Here is an 18,528-nt window from a genome sequence, read left to right as displayed (position 1 = left end):
CAGTTTAATGCCACTTTTCAAGAATGAAATAGACAAACTGGAAAGTGTCCAGAAAAAGATAAGCAGGAGTGGGATGGTGAGGGGCCTTGAGATTGTGCCGGTAGTTAAAGGACTATATATAGCCTTGAGAAGAGAAGATTTAGTACATACGTGACAGTTATCTTCAAGTATTTGAAAGAATTTCACATGGAAGAGGAAGAAGCCATGTTCTGTTTGAGTCTAAAGGCAGAACTAGGAATGATTTGTGGACATTATAAAGAGGCATATTTGGGTTTCCTGGGAAGAAAAATTTTCCTAACAATTAGAAAAATCCAGAAGTGCAGTGGGCTACCTTTGGAAGTAATGTGATGGTTTTCCTTATTGAAGATATTTTGTGTAAAAGATTAAATACCACTACTTAAGGATGTTGTAAGAGACTTTATATTGAGTTGGACTTAATGTCTTGTGGAGCCTTTCTACCCTTGAGACTCTCATTATACATATATACACATACACATATGTGTATATACAAATATACATGCATGTGTATATTTATATATATGAACACATGTTTGTGTACTTCTATATGTGAACAGATATGAATGTATATATACATATGTGTGTGTTTGTGTGTGTGTGTGTGTGTGTGTATACTGTGCTTACAAAGTCTTCCCTAAGATTGTTCCCAAATGCTTTATGGCACCATGAAGGAACAAAGTCTGATAGAGCCTTTTATCCAGTTGAAAAGGGATTGTGTGTGTGTGTGTGTGTGTGTGTGTGTGTATGTGTTCACCAATGACTAGACTAATTTCAGAAGGTCTCATCATCATATCACTTGTCATCAATGGAAGAAAATTTCAGTCACAGTTATTTATGAAACTGCCTTCTGAAAGCAAAGAATTAGAGAATGGCTAAAAACATTGAAGTACTTGAATATAATCATATCATAAGAATGAATGAATAGGGAGAATGCAAAGGACAGGAAAGCAGATAAACGGATGTAAAGTGAAGGAAGCAGAATCAGGAAAGCAATTTATGAAAATATAATTTTAAAAAATACAAAATTGCACTAATATCAATGACCAGCCTTATCCCTGGAGAAAAAGTGAGAAGATGAACTTCCTTCCCTTCTTTACAGTGGTAGGGAACTATGGCTGTGGAATCTTGCATACAGTGTCAGAGTGGGTTGATGTATTAACTAATTTTGCTAAACTGCTTTTTATCTCTTTTTAATTCTTTGTATAACAAAGTGGTTCACTGTATAAGGAAGGGGAAAGGGATACATTTGAAAATAAAGGCAACATAAAAATAATCTTTTTTATTAAAAAAAAAGTATTGTTTATGAAGGCATGGAAAGACCATCATCTATGTTAGTAGAAAGGTATTTTGTGGCAAGAAAAACCTGGCTATTTTGCAACAAAATCTAATTTGTTCTTTTTAAGTACTACTTTGAGAATATTTAGTCCTTCAAAATGAGTTCTTTTCATTCCAAAAGTAACAGAGTTCTGCATTAAAATAAAATGGTTTCAGGGAGTAGAAAATGGGAGTGGGTCTAAGAATGGGACTTTATTTGTCTTCCTTATGAAATAAAGAAATCTTAGAACACAAACCCAGATAATAAAAAGGAGATGAGGTTGAGGGCAGGACTGATTCCCCAAAATAAAAACTGATCGCTGAGTGGGCAGAGAAGATCTAAGAAAAATCTGGCCTACATCCATGTGCATTTCAAGGAAGACTTGGGTTGACACAAAAAGGTTTTCTAAGACTTCTTATAATTTCATACCTTCCCCCTTATACCCCAATTTTTTCTGTTCCCTGTTCTCCAGTTTCTAGTAGTGAAAACTTTTATAAACACAAGAAGCAAAAAGATCACTAGGATGTAGAGAAGACCTGGGTTCTGTGAAATGAGAGAGTAGGATTGGAAACATGAAAATAAAAGACAGTAGTGCCAGAATGGAAGTTAGGAATTATTTATTCATTTGTTGTTTCTGGAGCAGGGAAATGGAGAGAGCAGCAAGATTTCAGTGGTGAATTGCATTGAATAGAAAAGATTTGTATTTCTGCCAGGGCTAAGCAACTAGCGTCTGTGCCTTTCAAAGAAACAAACATTAAGTTAGATGTAAAGAAAAACTTCCTAACCACATTGCTTCCTAATAAAGAGACAACGCCTATGCTTTTCAAAGAGACAGACTTCAGTTGGATGTAAATAAAAATTTCTTTCCAGAAGTGGATTAGGATCCTTTGAGAAGTAATGTAAACATTTCACCAAGATGACCACTTGCCTGGGGTGCCATTGAGATAAGAGGTGCAAAGAGAGCTGTCTGCAGATTAGACCTCCTTTAGGGCTTCTTGAGAAGCTGTATAAATTGTTTCTAGGGTAGAAGGATTATATGGTTTATGAGGCTCCTTCTGTCAGGCTCTGTAATTCTGTGACTTGCCCAACATCACTAAGTCATTTCTAAGATCCCTTTCAGTTCTGGTCTGCTATGCTTTTTCAGTTTCTGTCTCTATGTGTCTCTGTTTCTATCTCTGCATATAGGGGTGTGTGTGTGTGTGTGTGTGTGTGTGTGTGTGTGTGTTTCTGATTGACTCTTGCTCTCCTTTCTCACTCTTCTCTTCTCATTCTCTTTCTTCCTCTCTTCCACTTTCCCTCTCCTTTTCTCTCTTCCCTTTCTCCCTTTCTTTTCTCTCTTCTTGTCTGTCTTTTTCCTCTTCCTCTCCCTCTTTCTTCCTCTTCTTCTCCCTCTCTTTCTCTCCCCCTTTCTTTCCTTCTCTTTCCCCCTCTCTCTCTCCTCCCTCCCTCTCTATTCTTCTTTCTCCCTCCTCTTCCCTCCTCTCTTTCTGTCTGTCTGTCTCTCAGATTAGCCCTCCTTCAGAGCTTCTTGAGAAGCTATATAGATTGTTTCTAAGGCAATAGCACTCCATCCCATGTCTGAGGGAACAGCTCTCTTATTTCTTCCCACCACCCCACCCAAGATCCTTGTGTATCAGTCCCAGAATATTCAAACCTGCCAACCACCCCACACATTCCACATGGAATATTTTTGAACCTGCAGGCATGCTTTGGTTGAAGCCAAAAATAAACTTCTTGTTTCGACAGTAGGAAAACGAGCAGGGTGAGAAGAATGAGCCATTTACAAAGTATGAGCAGGGATTTCCCACCTGGGAACATTTCACCTCTGTTGAAGGAGCATAAGAGCCACTTCAAGCTGAGGAAAGCTTCCCTTTTGACTAGTGCCGTAAAGAAGTTTTTTTTCCTCAGAATAGCTATCTTTTAAGGACTAACAGCTATCCAAGACCTCCTAGTCTTCACAGAGGTACCTAGTGATGCTTGCCTCTCCTGTAAAATCAAGGGTTAACAGCCAGTCTTGGTGGATGAGTGTTGGAATGCTGCATGTTGTTAGGAGACCCAAAGACTAGTATTAGCAGGTGGGGAGGAATTCCAAGACCAGGGGACACTCATAACATCATAGCTTTAGAAGCAGAAGGGGTGTTAGAGCTCAGCTGATTGAATGGCTTCAATTTATAGGTGTGGAAACTGAGACTCAAAGAGGTTGAATCATTTTCCCAAAGTCATATAGGGAGTAGCAGAATCCAGGTTTAAATTCAAGTTTTCATTCTGAGCCTGATTTTCCTTGTCATAAAAGAGAGGAGAGGGAGATAATAATCCCTGCACTATGAATCTCATAGGGTGGTTGTAAGGGGAATGCTATGAAAACTTTGAAAGTATTACAGACACCCAAAAGTGTAGAACTGGAGAAGCTCTTAGAAATCATCAAGATAGTATAGTGAAGAAAGATCTGGATTTGAAGTCAGAGAACAGAATTAGAAGCCCATTTCTGCTACTTATTGCTTATGCACTGATCTTAAGCTAGCACATTACTTCATCTCTGTTAAATAAAGTCAGTGAGATTACATAACTCAAAAGTCCCTCGAAGCTCTAAATCTATGATCTTATGATCCTTCAGAACTGAGGTTTAAAGCAGAGAAATGACTTGAATAAGATTACAAAGCTAAGAAGTAACAGAACTGAGATTGGAGCACCAGAGTTCTTTCCCTCTAAAACTAGGGACTTTTCTATTACAGCTTGGTCACAGGACTTGCACAAGTTCACTAAGCCAGCCAGCACTGGAAAAAGGACTCAAACACGGGTCTTCTGATGCTAAATCCACCAGTCTGAACCCAAACTTTAGATAATGCCATGTCATTAATGTCTTTGAGCTTATATTTATCAATGGCTTTTGCTCTAACAGCTGATGTCACATTCCCAAGTATATCCCTCTGGAAGATGGGAGAGGAAGAAGTAACCCAAGCTTGCTGGGTGATGGACAAGACACCAGGACATTAAAACTAAGCACATGCCTGAGATGGCTTACAGCATACAGTTGTTGTCTACATTGTGTGAAGTTATTAGAGATAATTCTGGATAAAGCACTAAAAAAAACCCTTTCATTATTCTCCCCAAAAAAAAAGAAAAGAAAAGAAAAGAATTTCTCTGAAGTGGATCTTTTATTTACTACCCCAGCAGACTTCTGAGCCCCAGCCTAGAAAATACTCAGAGCTCAGGAGAGAACATCATTTACCTCAGCAGTATCAAGGCATTCAATACAGTGCAGCCTCCTTTTACTGACAAGCATGATTGACAGACCCTAACAAAACCCTGGCAAAACCCCGCAACTCATTCTGAGCTGGGCCCAAACCAGGCCCCATCGACCCCCAAAAGAACTTTGGGAATGGAAGATAAATCACCATGGTTTTATTCATGTGCCTTTCCCATTACATGCAAAATATCCCCATTCTCTCCCTAGTGTGTATATAAACGTTTCAAAATAGGATTATTTGAAAGGAACCTTGGGACATAATATGTTCGTGTTTGAAAGTGGCTGAATGAGCTGGGAAGAGCTGGCTGTGGGTATTGTGGGCATTGTTGGCATAAGGCTGCATTTCAGGCTTAAAATCTCAGCTTGTGCTTTTCTGTATTATTTCAAGCAAAGTAGAGACATTTCTCCAAATGCATCTGCATGTTCAGCACCTGGGAAGTATAGCACAGTTGGGATGCTGCTAGCCCAGCCAGGAGATTGAAAGGTCTCAGAACAAGCCCTGTAATCGGTCATTTGAATCAGCATCCAAAATGATCTCAGCAGACTGAAATATGGACTTAAACTAACAAGACAAGATTTAATGGGGACAGATATAAAGTCCTGGACTCAGGTTCAAAAAAAAAACACCTATTCAGGGACAGAATGGAAAAGACCTGATTTGTCAGCAGCTCCTATGAAAAATGCCTTGGAGTTTTAAAGGATCAAAAAGGTTCAATATAGGGCAACATTGATCTAGCTAAGGAAAAAAAAAACTAACACTACAATCTAAGGCATTTTTAATGGAAATATAGTATTTTGATCACAGAAAGTAAGCACCTCACTATCCTCCACAGTGATCAAACAATAGTTTGTTCAGTTCTGGTAGAACCATAACTAGGGCAGGGTAACCATGGCTTTATCCCAGGGAGGAGGGGTTGCTATATAAAGGATGTATAAAAGAATAGAGACTTAAGGATGAAGGCAAATTAGGAGGTTATTCCAACTGTCCACTACTGGACTCCACTGGAGGAGAGAATGAAGCTGATGACTTTGCCCAGTTCTGCCTCATTTAAGTCCATTCACTTGCAATTCTAGACATCACTTTTCTGACGTCATTTATCTCTTCCAGAATGAAGGATGAACAATAACTATCGAACAGCTCTTTGACTGATGGAAATCTGAATGGAAAGAAGAAGAGAGATGCAAGAGACATTGAGGTAATATTAATAAGATTGGAACTTTGTGGATGTGGACAATAAGGAGAAAAATAAAAATGATCTTCAAACTGAGGTTTGCATCTGGGAGAATAAGAATAATGATCTCATTTTCATAAATTTTGGATTCAGATGGAAGTAGTTGTCAGTTTGGAGGGAAGAACGTAAGCTCAATTTTGGAGCTGTTGAGTTTGAACATTCATGTATTGATGATAGGCAGTTGGAGATGGGGAGATTGGAATTCTGGGGAAAGATTTAGGACTCTGTAGTACTGAGAGTTGTAGAAGTGATTTATTGAACCTTTAGGATTTGCTGAGAATATAAAGAAAGAAGAGGAACCAGCATACAGCCTTGGAGGACAGCTACATTTATAAGGTAAGAGAAAGATGATGAACCAGTGAAAACCAAGAAAAGTGGTCAGAGAGGTAGGAGGAGAACCAGGATTACAGCAGTTACTCAAAAATCAAAAAGGAGAGTATCCAGATGGACAGGGTCCCAACAAAGTCAATTGATGCAGAAAAGAGGAGGAGGAAAACTTTTAAGCTGTCTTTATATGGAATGATTAAGAGGTTCTTTATTACCTCGAGAGAATAGTTCCAATAGAGGAACTTGGAGTAGCATATAAATATTTTTGTTTGGTTTTGAAGCAATCAGGGTTGAGTGACTTGCCCAGAGTCACATAGGTAGTAAGTGTCTGATGCTAAATTTGAACTCAGGAGGGTGTTTTCCTGTCTCCAGACCTGGCACTCTATCCACCTTGCCCTCTAGCTGCCCCTAGCTATTGAGATAGAGAGAAGTGACAGAGTAAGTGGATGGTAAGGCAATAGGAGCAGAGAGGAGATGCCTCTTTCTAGAGGACCTGGCAGTAAAAAAGGAGGAAAGTGATAGAATAATAGCCTGAGGAGCTAGCAGAGCCAAGGGAAGATTTTCTTAAGGATTAGCCAAGCAGATTTGGTTTTAGCAATAATTGACAAAGTAACTATGATGTCAATTCATTGTCTAGCAGTGACATTGAAACAGAAATTTGTCATCAAAGAACCTAAAACAATTGTTCCAAAGAACCAGAAATAAACACGTTCAAGGCAGCTTTGAGGTCTGACTGTTCTTTCACATCCTTACATCTCCATCCCAACTCAGCTCCTTCACTAGCAATGAAAGTGCTCACTCCTTTAGGACTATGAGTTCTACCAGGGAGGGGGCTGTGAAGTACTGGGATGTCTGAAAGAGCAAGGGTCCCCCACTAATGAGCAACATTGCTTAAAAATGATCTCTGACGTATTTATGACTAACTGCATTTGGGCTCTTTAAGATAATTTGACTTACTGAGAAGAACACCATAGAAGTTGAGTTAAATAAATCATTTAAAACCCCACAGAATGTCACAAGCCCATTTTTAACAGAAGCCCAAGATGCAAAGTGAGAAAGGTGATAGTCCCACTGTCCCCTGCCCTGCCCAGACCCCATCTGGAGTATCATATTCAGTTCCGGACACCACATTTTAACGAGGGAGCTTAGTAAAAATAGACATGCATAGCTGACATTTCAATAGTGTTTTAAAGTGCTCTACACTTGAGTATTTTAAATTTTTTTCTTTTCTCTTTTGAATTTAATCATCAACTAAGATGAATGATTCAATATATAAGGAACAAAAGAGTAAAGGGGAGATCAAAATCCAGTAACTGGAAGTTATAAAACAGCAGATTGCTACTCAACATAAGAAAGAACTTATTAACTATTAAAACTGTCCAACCATGAAATAGTCTGCCATGGAAGGTAGTGAACTTTACTTGAAGCAATCAGGGTTGAGTGACTTGCCCAGAGTCACATAGGTAGTAAGTGTCTGATGCTAAATTTGAACTCAGGAGGGTGTTTTCCTGACTCCAGACCTGGTACTCTATCCACCTGCCCCTAGCTACAGGTGACAGCCCACACATTTATAGAATTTTTGGGTTTGCAAGAAATTTTCTTCACAGCAACTCTGATGTACTTAAGGCAGAAATTATTATCCCTATTTTATAGATAAGGACATTGAAGAAGTTAAAGGACTTGCGCACAGTCACGTAACTAGAAAAGCTCCAAACTGGGATTCAAATTCAGGGGGTTTTTTGTCCCAAAGTCCAATGTTTTAGCGTTTCTCTCCACCAAATTGTCCAACATTTAAACAGAGGATGAATAATGGCATATGTTGGAAATATTTAGGAAGATACTCATTTTGGGGGGAAACATAAAAACTAGGTGACCTTTTGGGTCATATCTAAAGTTAATATTCAACAAAACTGCTAGCCAGTGAAATGTTACATGTTTTTCAGAAATACAATGAATAATCCTGGCTAGTAAGGATTTGCCTCATAGATCCCAGGTAATGGAGATGAATCGGGGGCATAAATTTAAGTTACAAGTTGACCAACTAATGAACAAATTTTCTTGCCCTGGATGCCCTCAAGTGATTTTTTTAAAGATTGATTTTTCTTGTATCACCCAAGATGGCCACAACAAAGTGATCCCACTGTTAACTAGCACAAAGGCTTTGATCTGCCCCAACCTGACTTAGACCTGCCTTCTTTCCCAGAGGATTACTCTATTGCTACATTGGTATTAGTGTGGCTTTCTAATTTCCTTTAGCCCTACAGACATAGAAATATTTGATGGTACAGTGGATAGAGTTGGGCTTGAGTCAGGAAATCCTGAGTGCAAACGTGACTTCAGACACTATTTACTAGCCATTTATATGCCATTATTAGCTGTGTAACACTTAGCAAAACACTTAATTTCTGTTTCTCTCATTTCCTCAACTATAATAACAGCATCTACCTTTTGTGGTTATTGTAAGATACAAATGAAATAATACTTCTTTTGTTTAAGTTCTGGGCACTAGTAGATGTTATATAAATGATTATTCTCTCACTCGCTCACCCTCCCTACTGCAGTTCAGAATTCCTGAGTTCAAGTGATCCACCAAACCTCATCATCCCCAGCAGCAGGGACTATAGAGTATGCACTATATCTTTCTTAATTAATCTCTTCATGGAGTGGATTAAATTTAAATGCTTCTCTTGGTGATGTTGGCAATCATTTCAAGATTTGCCTTTATAAGGCCAGCCCTATAGTGGCTGATTATAAGTTGATGCTGACAATAGCTCTAGGGAGTAGGGAGTAAAATTATCATTTTCCATTTTTTTAATTCATAACTTTGATTCTATCAGTATAAGAGAATTTCTCAAATGGAAACACCCTGCACCAATAGAGGCTTGTAGCTTAAAAAGCTGCATTTAAGACTCTAATCAGTTTACCCTTTTTATTAGATAAGAAAATTGAATTTTGAAAAATGTTAGTATTTTTCAGAACATCAGATTGTGGTTTTTGTTGTTGTTCCGTCATTTCATTTGTGTCCAATTCTCCATAACCTCAATTTGGTATTTTCTTGACAGAGATACTAGAGTGGTTTGCCATTTCCTTCTCTAGCTCATTTTACAGGTGAGGAAACTGAGGCAAACAGAATTGAGTGACTCGCCTAAGGTCACACTATCCAGTGAGCTACCTAGCTGCCTCCAGGTGATGGTAGGATTTAAATTCAGGTACTCTGTCCCTAAATGCAAAGCTACAATCATTGTAGCTTACTGACTGCATAACTAGCACTTTAACTAACTTTAACTTTACTAACTACTAACTTTAACTAACACTGAATAATATTGCAGGTATATGTAAGATGCAATAATATATACTATATGTGTATAGAGATTTACACATACAACATACATGTCTATATGGGTGTGAGGCAAAGCTTATTTTAGATTTTCCACTTTTCAGATCTTAATTAACTATTCTGAACAGCCCAGTCACTGATTTTAAAAGGTGCAAAATTTGGCTTGACGAATCATAGGTTATAAAGGGAATAACATCTTGAGTGGCCCATATTCTGAGTGATCTAATTAAAAATTAAGCATGCCCAATTTTAATTGGTCAGTGTGAAGGCATGTGAAATGATATGAAGAATTCTTTCACTAACTTGAAAGGATTTGTTCACTGAATGAAGAGAACTAATAGCACATAGGCAAAGTCTAGTGATTAGCTCAGATGCCTAAGTCCTGGGACAATATCAAAAACCAGTTGGACAATTTTGGAGTCAATAAAGGGATGAATCCTGTGATTGAGAAGCAAAGCAATCTTTAGAAAAGTCCCTGTTCTTGAAGATATACTCTTGACCCTTTTCAAAGTAGAAATGTCTTTCTCTTTTACCTATTTTCTCTCAGAGTAGAATTCAAAGTAGATTGCTTATTGGAGAGAAAAGAAGATAGGTAAAAGAGAAAAACTCATTGAGGACCAACCTAAAAAGAGACATGTATGTACATGCATGTGTACATATATGATATGATATATACATATGCATATATACATGGATAGATACATGGTAATATAGCATTGTATTATGTTATGATTATATTATGGGATGCATATTGTGTTTTATATTTATTTTAGGTAACTTCTTTTCTATTGCATAATAACCACAGGATCATAGGATCACAGATTTAGAACTAAAAAAAACTTTAAAGGATCATCAAGTCTAACCTCCTCATTTTGAAGATGAAAAAACTAAGCAATTCACATAGGACCACATAATTATTAAGTATTAAGGTAGAATTTGAATCTAGATCTTCCTGAGTTCAAATCCAGTTTCCATCCTTTATGCCATGCTGACTACCACATGAAATTGGGATGGGAAATGAGTTTTAATTAATCTAACATTGTAGCTAATAAGTGATACTTATATGTTTTTAAAGTTTTACACATATTTTCTCCTATTTTTTCAACAACTCTGTGAATTAGGTAACAGAGAGAACTATACGTGGAGTGCCAATTTTCTAAGATTTAAAGCACAATGTCACACTAAGACTGCAATGGAAATTTTTTTGAAGGCGTAGACATGTGGTTACATCCATATAGGAAACTCCTGTCACCAAAGGAAATGTACAACTTATTAGCACATAGAGGCTTACAGATGTGCCTGAAGGACCTGAGAGAACCATGGTCACACAGCCTGGAAGTACCAGAAAGAGGAGGAGAACCTTCCTATCTTGATGGAGAGAAAGGAGACAGCATGTACCAGGCAAGTTAAGTCACTATTGCCTCTTTGCTCACCAATTCTATTCAGACCTCACTGTAGACAAAACCTTGAATGTAAGAGCCTTGGAACTAGCCGTAGCTCTCCCTTCCCAACCGCCAGACATGCTTTCAGCAGCCCCACTGCCTCCCGACATCACTGAGGAAAGAAATCATTATGAAGAAGGGGCCCATTCTCCTCATTATTAATAACTGGTGAGCAAATCCATCCACAGGCAGATGAGTACAAGCACTCTGGGAATGGCAGCAGTACCCTTCCCTCCCCAACTACTACTTCCAGTCCAGTCCTCATAGCCATAATCTGGGGAAACAGCTCCTGTAGAAAAGGGACCAGCTGATTTCAACAACTATCACCCACAGGGCTGGACAACCAGTCAAGCTGTGGCAACAAAGCATCCTGAAGAAGAAACAGGAGGTAGCATATGCTGAGCAGGTCTTGATCATTTCCCCTGAAACCCAAACAAGTCAGTCTAGGACCCTGAACTGCACTTGAGAAGAAAAAGCCTTCCTGCTCACTCCTCACAGTCGTTCCGGAATGCAACCTCACAACTGTTCCTGTAGGTTATATAAGAAACCACAATTACTGAAGATCTAGAAAAAAAGGGTTTTGTCACCAGAATGTTTGGTACTGTCAATTAGGTGAACATAAGAAACTCATAGGATTTTATCAGTGGAAATAATATTAATGAGGAAACAGTAGCATCTCCTTTGTCACTGGATTCTAAGAACTTTTCCATCTGACTTGTAGCTGAATGTTGTTCCCCTCAACTGCAATAGAATGTAAGCTCCTTTACAGTGGAGATTGATTTGCTTTTCTATTTGTATCCCCCTTGCTTAGCACAGTGCTTCGAACACAGCACTGTTTTTCATTCATTCATTTTGATCCCCAAAGTCAACACTATCCATCAACACATTTGAGCAACATAGTTTCATCCAATTCATGAAACATTCATTAAGCACCTAGTCTACACGAGGCCTTGTGTCTGAGTTTGGGGGCTATAAATTTGATAAGCACTGCCTTCAGGGAGTTTAAGGTCTATCAGAGAAGATACAGAATATACACAGCTAAATATATTTCAAGGCCCAATATGATGGGGACAAAGATCGAGAGCACTGGTCTAAATTGAGGAGGAAAAGAACATTTTAAAGTTTCCTTACTGTTGTTCCAAGATTTCTTGTTTACACATTCACTTGCAACTAGGGATGATTAAAGAAAGCTTCATGAAAAAAAAATGACTTGAGTTTTGAAGGAAGAAAAAAGTTTCTGCAAGGCCAAAAAGAAGGGATTCTAGGCATAAAGCAGATTGCTTAGTGGAGGGAAGAGAAGATAGGTGAAAGAGAAAGACTCATTGAAGACCAATCTAAAAAGAGACACCTTCCAAAGTAATTAGAATAGAAAGAGAGCCCACCTATACAGACAAATTAAAACTGTTTTTTGTTGTAACAAACAACTGGAACAAAGTGGTTACCTGTCAATAAGGAAATAGCTAAATAAAAATACAGTACATTAAAATAATGAAATGGTCTCTAACAGAGACTAGTTATATCTCGCCAGTCCCAGCTACCTTGCCCAGGGCTGCAACTCCTGTCAAGGTCACCTACTACCTGGACCTTTAGCTCCTGCCCTTTGGCTCTAGCATTTTGTGAGAATTCACTATATCTAGCCAGCCCCAGGCCCTTAAAGACTTTCTGCTATAGCTCCATGTGAATACCATCTTTCCACCTTCTCTATCATCATCTCCTTCCCACTTACTTCTTTGAAAACAACATTGTCTACTAAGCTAGGCATCCATTCTTGCAAAAATGTAAAATATACCTTTCCTGCAGTCAAAAAACAACAGCATTCAAATCAATTCATTGCCTGTGGAAGGAGAAGCCACCTTATGGCTTCTCTGTGACTACATCCTTACTTGGCCACCAGTCTACTCTGTTGTCTCTTCCAATGGAAATTTATAATATCTTGAGAGCAGAGACTGTCACACTTTTGAATTTATACTCCTGATATTTTTATATTTTTGAAAGGCAATTGGGGGGGTTAGATGACTTGCCCAGAGTCACACAGCTAGTAAGTATTAAGTGTCTGAGGCTGGATTTGAACTCAGGTTCTCCTGACTTCAGGGCTAGTTCTCTATCCACTGATCCATTTAGCTACCCCAATAAATTAAAAAAAAATCAGTCATTCAAGACAAATTCAGAGAAATCTGGGTAAACTTGCAAAAATGATGCTAAGTGAAATGAGCAGAACAAAGAGAACAATTTACATGATGACCACATAACCACAATACCATAAAATAACTTTGAAAGACTTTTATGTTTGTTTGATGTAATGACTAATGATGAAGCATGATTTCCACCTCTTGGCAAAGAAGAGGAGCAGAATGAGACATTTTTTCCTAACATGGCCAATGTTTTTATTTGTTTGGCTTTGCTATTTTTCTCGGTTAAGAAGAACACTTCTTGTTCCAAATCACTATTGATCAGAGAAATGCAAATTAAGACAACTCTGAGATATCACTACACACCTGTCAGATTGGCTAAGATGACAGGAAATAATAATGATGAATGTTGGAGGAGATGCTGGAAAACGGGGACACTGATGCATTGTTGGTGGAGTTGTGAACGAATCCAACCATTCTGGAGAGCAATCTGGAATTATGCCCAAAAAGTTATCAAACTGTGCATACCCTTTGATCCAGCAGTGTTTCTATTGGGCTTATACCCCAAAGAGATACTAAAAAAGGGAAAGGGACCTGTATGTGCCAAAATGTTTGTAGCAGCCCTGTTTGTAGTGGCTAGAAACTGGAAAATGAATGGATGCCCATCAATTGGAGAATGGCTGGGTAAATTGTGGTATATGAATGTTATGGAATATTATTGCTCTGTAAGGAATGACCAGCAGGATGAATACAGAGAGGCTTGGAGAGACCTACATGGACTGATGCTAAGTGAGATGACCAGAACCAGGAGATCATTATACACTTCGACAACGATATTGTATGAGGATGTATTCTGATGGAAGTGGATTTCTCTGACAAAGAGACTTAACTGAGTTTCATTGGATAAATGATGGACAGAAACAGCTACACCCAAAGAAGGAACACTGGGAAATGAATGTGAACTATTTGATTTTTGATTTTCTTCCCGAGTTATTTTAACCTTCTGAATCCAATTCTCCCTGTGCAGCGGGAGAACTGTTCGGTTCTGCAAATATGTATTGTATCTAGGATATACTGCAACATATTTAACATATATAGGACTGCTTGCCATCTTGGGGGGGGGGGAGGGAGGGAGGGAGGGGAAAAAACGAAACATAAGTGATTGCAAGGGATAATGCTGTGTAAAAATTATCCTGGCATGGATTCTGTCAATACAAAGTTATTATTAAATAAAATTAAATTTAAAAAAAATAAGAACACTTCTGTGGTAAGAAAAGAAAGGAAGAAAAGAGGGAAGAAGAAAATGAGAAAAAGAAGAAAGGAATGAAAGAAGGAAGGAAAAGATGGCATGAAAAGAAGAGAGGAAAGGAAAGAGGAAGCAGAAAAGAAAGAGAGAAAGAGAGAGAGAGAGAGAAAGAAAGAGAGAGAGAGAGAGAGAGAGAGAGAGAGAGAGAGAGAAGGAGGAAAGGAGGGAGGGAGGAAAGCAAGGAGGGAGATAGACAGAGGGAGGAAGGAAAGAAGAAAAGAAGGAAGGAAGGAAAAAAGGAAAGAAGGGAGGAAGGGAGGGAGGGAGGAAGAAAAAAAGAAAAGGGAGGAAGGAAGGAAACATTTTGAAAATCCACAATACAGAAGGAAACTCAGAAGGGGACAAGGACAAGCAGAGCAGCTTTGTCATTGTCAAATTAAATGTAATACACACTTTAAAATATGTAGCAATCCACCATAATATACAATTCTCTTTTTCTTTTCATATTGAAATATTCATGTTTATTGATGTTTATTAGGTTTATAATAAAAAGAACATTTAAATTTAAATTTAAAAAGAAAGCACTGATCTTGCTGGCCTTACCTGAATTGTAAACACCAATTACCATTGTCCTGAGGCTATCAAATTCTGGCTACACCTTGTCCATATTTGAGAAAGATTTTTGCGCACTTATTCAAATGTTGCTAATTGTGATTATTCTTGGAGAATCTCTTTTCATCATCGTGTATCCATATAAATGTCTATTTATAACAGAACTTGAGGACATTAGACTTCCAGAGATGTTTGCAGGAAGGAGTTCAGTGTTAATTTTTGCTGTGTCTGACATAGAGAGTTGCTGAGGAGAATAATCCTGTAAGATCAAAATAAGCCTGAATTAGTCAAGGTCTGAACAATTAGCATTCTTAATGAAAATAGCTTAAAGATAAGGTAGATTTGGAAGTAAAAAAAAAAAAAAAGCTTTTAAAACAATCTAATTTTGATATGCCTCAAATTCTAAGCAAAGCAAAACTCCCTGCTGGCTTCAAAGCTTCACTGAACATCTGGGGGGGGGGGGAGAGAGAAGGGGGGAAGAAACCCAGCAAGGCTCTTTGTGGAACACAAATTTGTTCCTGGCAAGAGGATTGTATGAGTTGTGTAGTGGTCACATAACCAGAGATCAAATACCAACTCTACCTCTTACTAGCTGTGTAACCTTTTATGTCATTTAATTAGGGCCTCAGTTTCTATATCTACAAAATGGATATAATACTGCTTACAGTGTCTACCCCAACAAGATTGGTGTGAGGAGATGTAGGATCCAAATGACTGAGATTCTGATTGGAAGGAATTTAGCTTCAAGTTGATGGAAGTCCTCAAAAATGTGTCTTACAATACAATTGTGAATAATTCTAATAAAGAAGGAAAAGGGGGAAGAAACTAAAAACCTAAGTAGCTAGTGATTCAGTGGATAAAGCACCAGGCCTGGAATCAGGAAGACTCCTCTTCCTTAATTCAAATCTAACCAGGACAAGACATTTTGACCATGGTTGTCTCAGTTTTCTTATCTGTAAAATGAGTTGGAGAAGGAAAAGTCATATCACGCCAGAATTTTTGCCAAAAAAAAATCCAAATGTAATCTCAAAGATTTAGACATGATCAGAACAAAGAATTGAAATCTAAAATCCTTTGTGTCTACAAGGGGAATTCATCTATAATCTTAGAGAATTCATGTGAAGACTTGGGAGAGCATGATAATAATTAACTTCAAATATCCAAAGGATGGTCATGGGCAAGGGGGTTTTCACTCTTTCACAAGCTACCTTGTATATAATTGCTTCTCTTGATAATTATTTATTTTTATACATTTATATACATAATTATCTCCCTTATTAGAATATGAACTCTTTGCGAGGAAGAATTATTACGTTCTTTTTACTTATATCCCCAATGTCTGGCACCAAGTATACATTCAATAAAGGTTTACTTGCCTGTTTGATTGAGTGTTTCCATTGGGCAGATAGAACTGTGACTGATAGGTAGAAGTAATTTGGATTCAACATAATGAGAAACCATCTAACAAAGAAAGCTTTCTGTCACAGAAATGGTCAGCCTTTGGAAGTAATGACTTCCCTATCACTGAAGGTCTTCAAGTACAGATTGGACCAACCATGTCAGGGATGTTGGAAAGCATATTTTTGATTCAGGAGTTGAAGTAGAGGATAAAGATAATATTATCATTTTCAATAATAACCATAATTAAATAATTAGCATTCATATAGCACTTTGAGGTTTCCAAAGCATTGTACATGTTATCTCAGTGGATCCTCACTAGAACCTTATTAGGTAAAGGCTATTCCCATTTTACAGATAAGGAAACTGAGAATCAGAGAATTTCATTGATTTGCCCAGAATTGCAAAGCTGTTATCTGAAGTGAAATTTGAACTCAGGTCTTCCTTTCTTTAAGTCCAATATACTCTCATTTCCTGCCTACATAAGGCAGGAAATATATCTTATCAAAGTTTTGTATCTTGCTTGGTCCCCAGCACAGTACTCATTATGCAACAAATATGAACAGATTTGTTGCACTGGACTATGTAGATGAGATAGAGGTTTAAAATGGATTCATAATCCAATTCTCCCTAAGCAACAAGAGAACTGTTCGGTTCTGCAAACATATATTGTATCTAGGATATACTGCAACATATCCAACACATAAAGGACTGCTTGCCATCTAGGGGAGGGGGTGGAGGGAGGAAGGGGAAAAAAAAATCGGAACAGAAACGAGTGTCAATATAAAGTAATTATTAAATAAAAAATTTTTTAAAAAAATAAAAATAAAAATAAAATGGATTCATAACTATTAAATACCAGCTCTTATATCATGACTTGTTCCTGCCAATTTATTTACAAATGTCAGCTCTCTTTTAAAACATTCCCACCCCTTGCAGCATTGGTCATGGACTCTAGCTCAACTCTGACTCCAACTGCAGGATTTCACTCCTGCCATGATCAGATTGGATGTCATCTTCTACTCAATTGATTAAATGGAGGAAACCAATCTTGAAAATAAGAAACTTTTATTTATGAAGGCAGTGGGAGAAATTTCTTTTTTTCTGTGATTCAGAATCTCAAATGGCCTTTGTATATCTCTCCCTGACATTCCCATTCCCACCTGGCATATGTGAGTCATAGCAGTGTGAATATGGGCATAAGGGAACAAAGGGATCGTTTGCTTAATTCATAATTGCCAATGTTTACAATCCTAATATCCAAGAAAAAAAGAACATGTTATGTGTTCAGAGCCACAGGACTTGGGTAATTTAGCAGAATGGTTGGAAAGAACTGGTGAAGTTCCAGACATAGGAGATGGCCAGTGAAAATGAAATGTTAGAGGAGGGATCTTCTTCTTTGAGGAGAAGCAAGGAGACTAGGGTCACGGGAACACAGAATTCTTGGGGGAAAGTGGGAGGTAGGATATAAAAATCTAGAATGGTTGGAGAAGAAGAAGGTTGTGAAGGCTTTAAATGCCAGCAAATGATTTTCTGTTTGATCTTAGAAATGACAGGGAGCCACTAGAGTTTATTGAATAGGGGATGAGGATGGCACAGTCAGATCTGTTTTATTTTATCACCTGAATGGAGGATGGACAGGTTATAATTGGGGATGCTTTTCATTGTCTTGTTTGGCTAGACAGGATTGAGGTCCCTTCCAACTTTCATGTGATTTTTTTTTCTGGACTGATGGTGTTCATTCAGAACAGCATAATATTGTTATCTCCCTCTTTCCTTCCTTCTTTCCTGCTCTTCCCTTCTCTTCCTCCCTTCCTTCCCCTCTTCCTCTCTCCCTTCCCCCTCTCTCATCTGCTTTCCCTCTTTCTTTTTTTCCTCTCTCTCTCCCTTCTTCCCTCCCTCCCTCTTCCTCTTCCTCTTCTTCTTCTCTCCCTATTCCTTCCCCCCATGTGTGTGTGTCTCTCTCTCCTCCCCCCGCTCTCTCTCTCTCTCACACACACACACACACACACACACACACACACACAGTACATTATTTCCCTTGTACATTCTGCTGTCCAGCCAGAACAAAATCTTCTTTGTTCTTTATACATAACATTTCATTTTTGTTTTCCATGCCTTTATTTCCCATTTCCATGTCTTTATATTCATTATTCCCGATGCCTGGACTGCACTGCTTCCTCAGTCTAGCCTCCCAGAATCCCTTTCTTCATTCCAGACCAAAC

The 18,528-nt window shown here is 38.2% G+C and overlaps 1 long non-coding RNA gene across 1 annotated transcript in view; it reads left to right on the top strand.

Moving 5' to 3' along the window:
• LOC127550390 (uncharacterized) overlaps nt 1-14,424 on the top strand; it is a 52,276-nt gene extending 37,852 nt beyond the window's left edge. The window contains exons 2-3 of the long non-coding RNA XR_007950858.1: nt 5,689-6,148; nt 10,598-14,424. This is a non-coding gene — a long non-coding RNA (uncharacterized LOC127550390). The remainder of the gene's footprint in view (nt 1-5,688; nt 6,149-10,597) is intronic.
• Nucleotides 14,425-18,528: the final 4,104 nt, after the last annotated feature.

The sequence above is a fragment of the Antechinus flavipes genome, chromosome 2, assembly GCF_016432865.1.
Source record: "Antechinus flavipes isolate AdamAnt ecotype Samford, QLD, Australia chromosome 2, AdamAnt_v2, whole genome shotgun sequence".
Lineage (NCBI taxonomy): Eukaryota > Metazoa > Chordata > Mammalia > Dasyuromorphia > Dasyuridae > Antechinus > Antechinus flavipes.
Note: the sequence above shows the minus strand (reverse complement) of the source record. Positions and strands in the feature narration are given on the sequence as shown.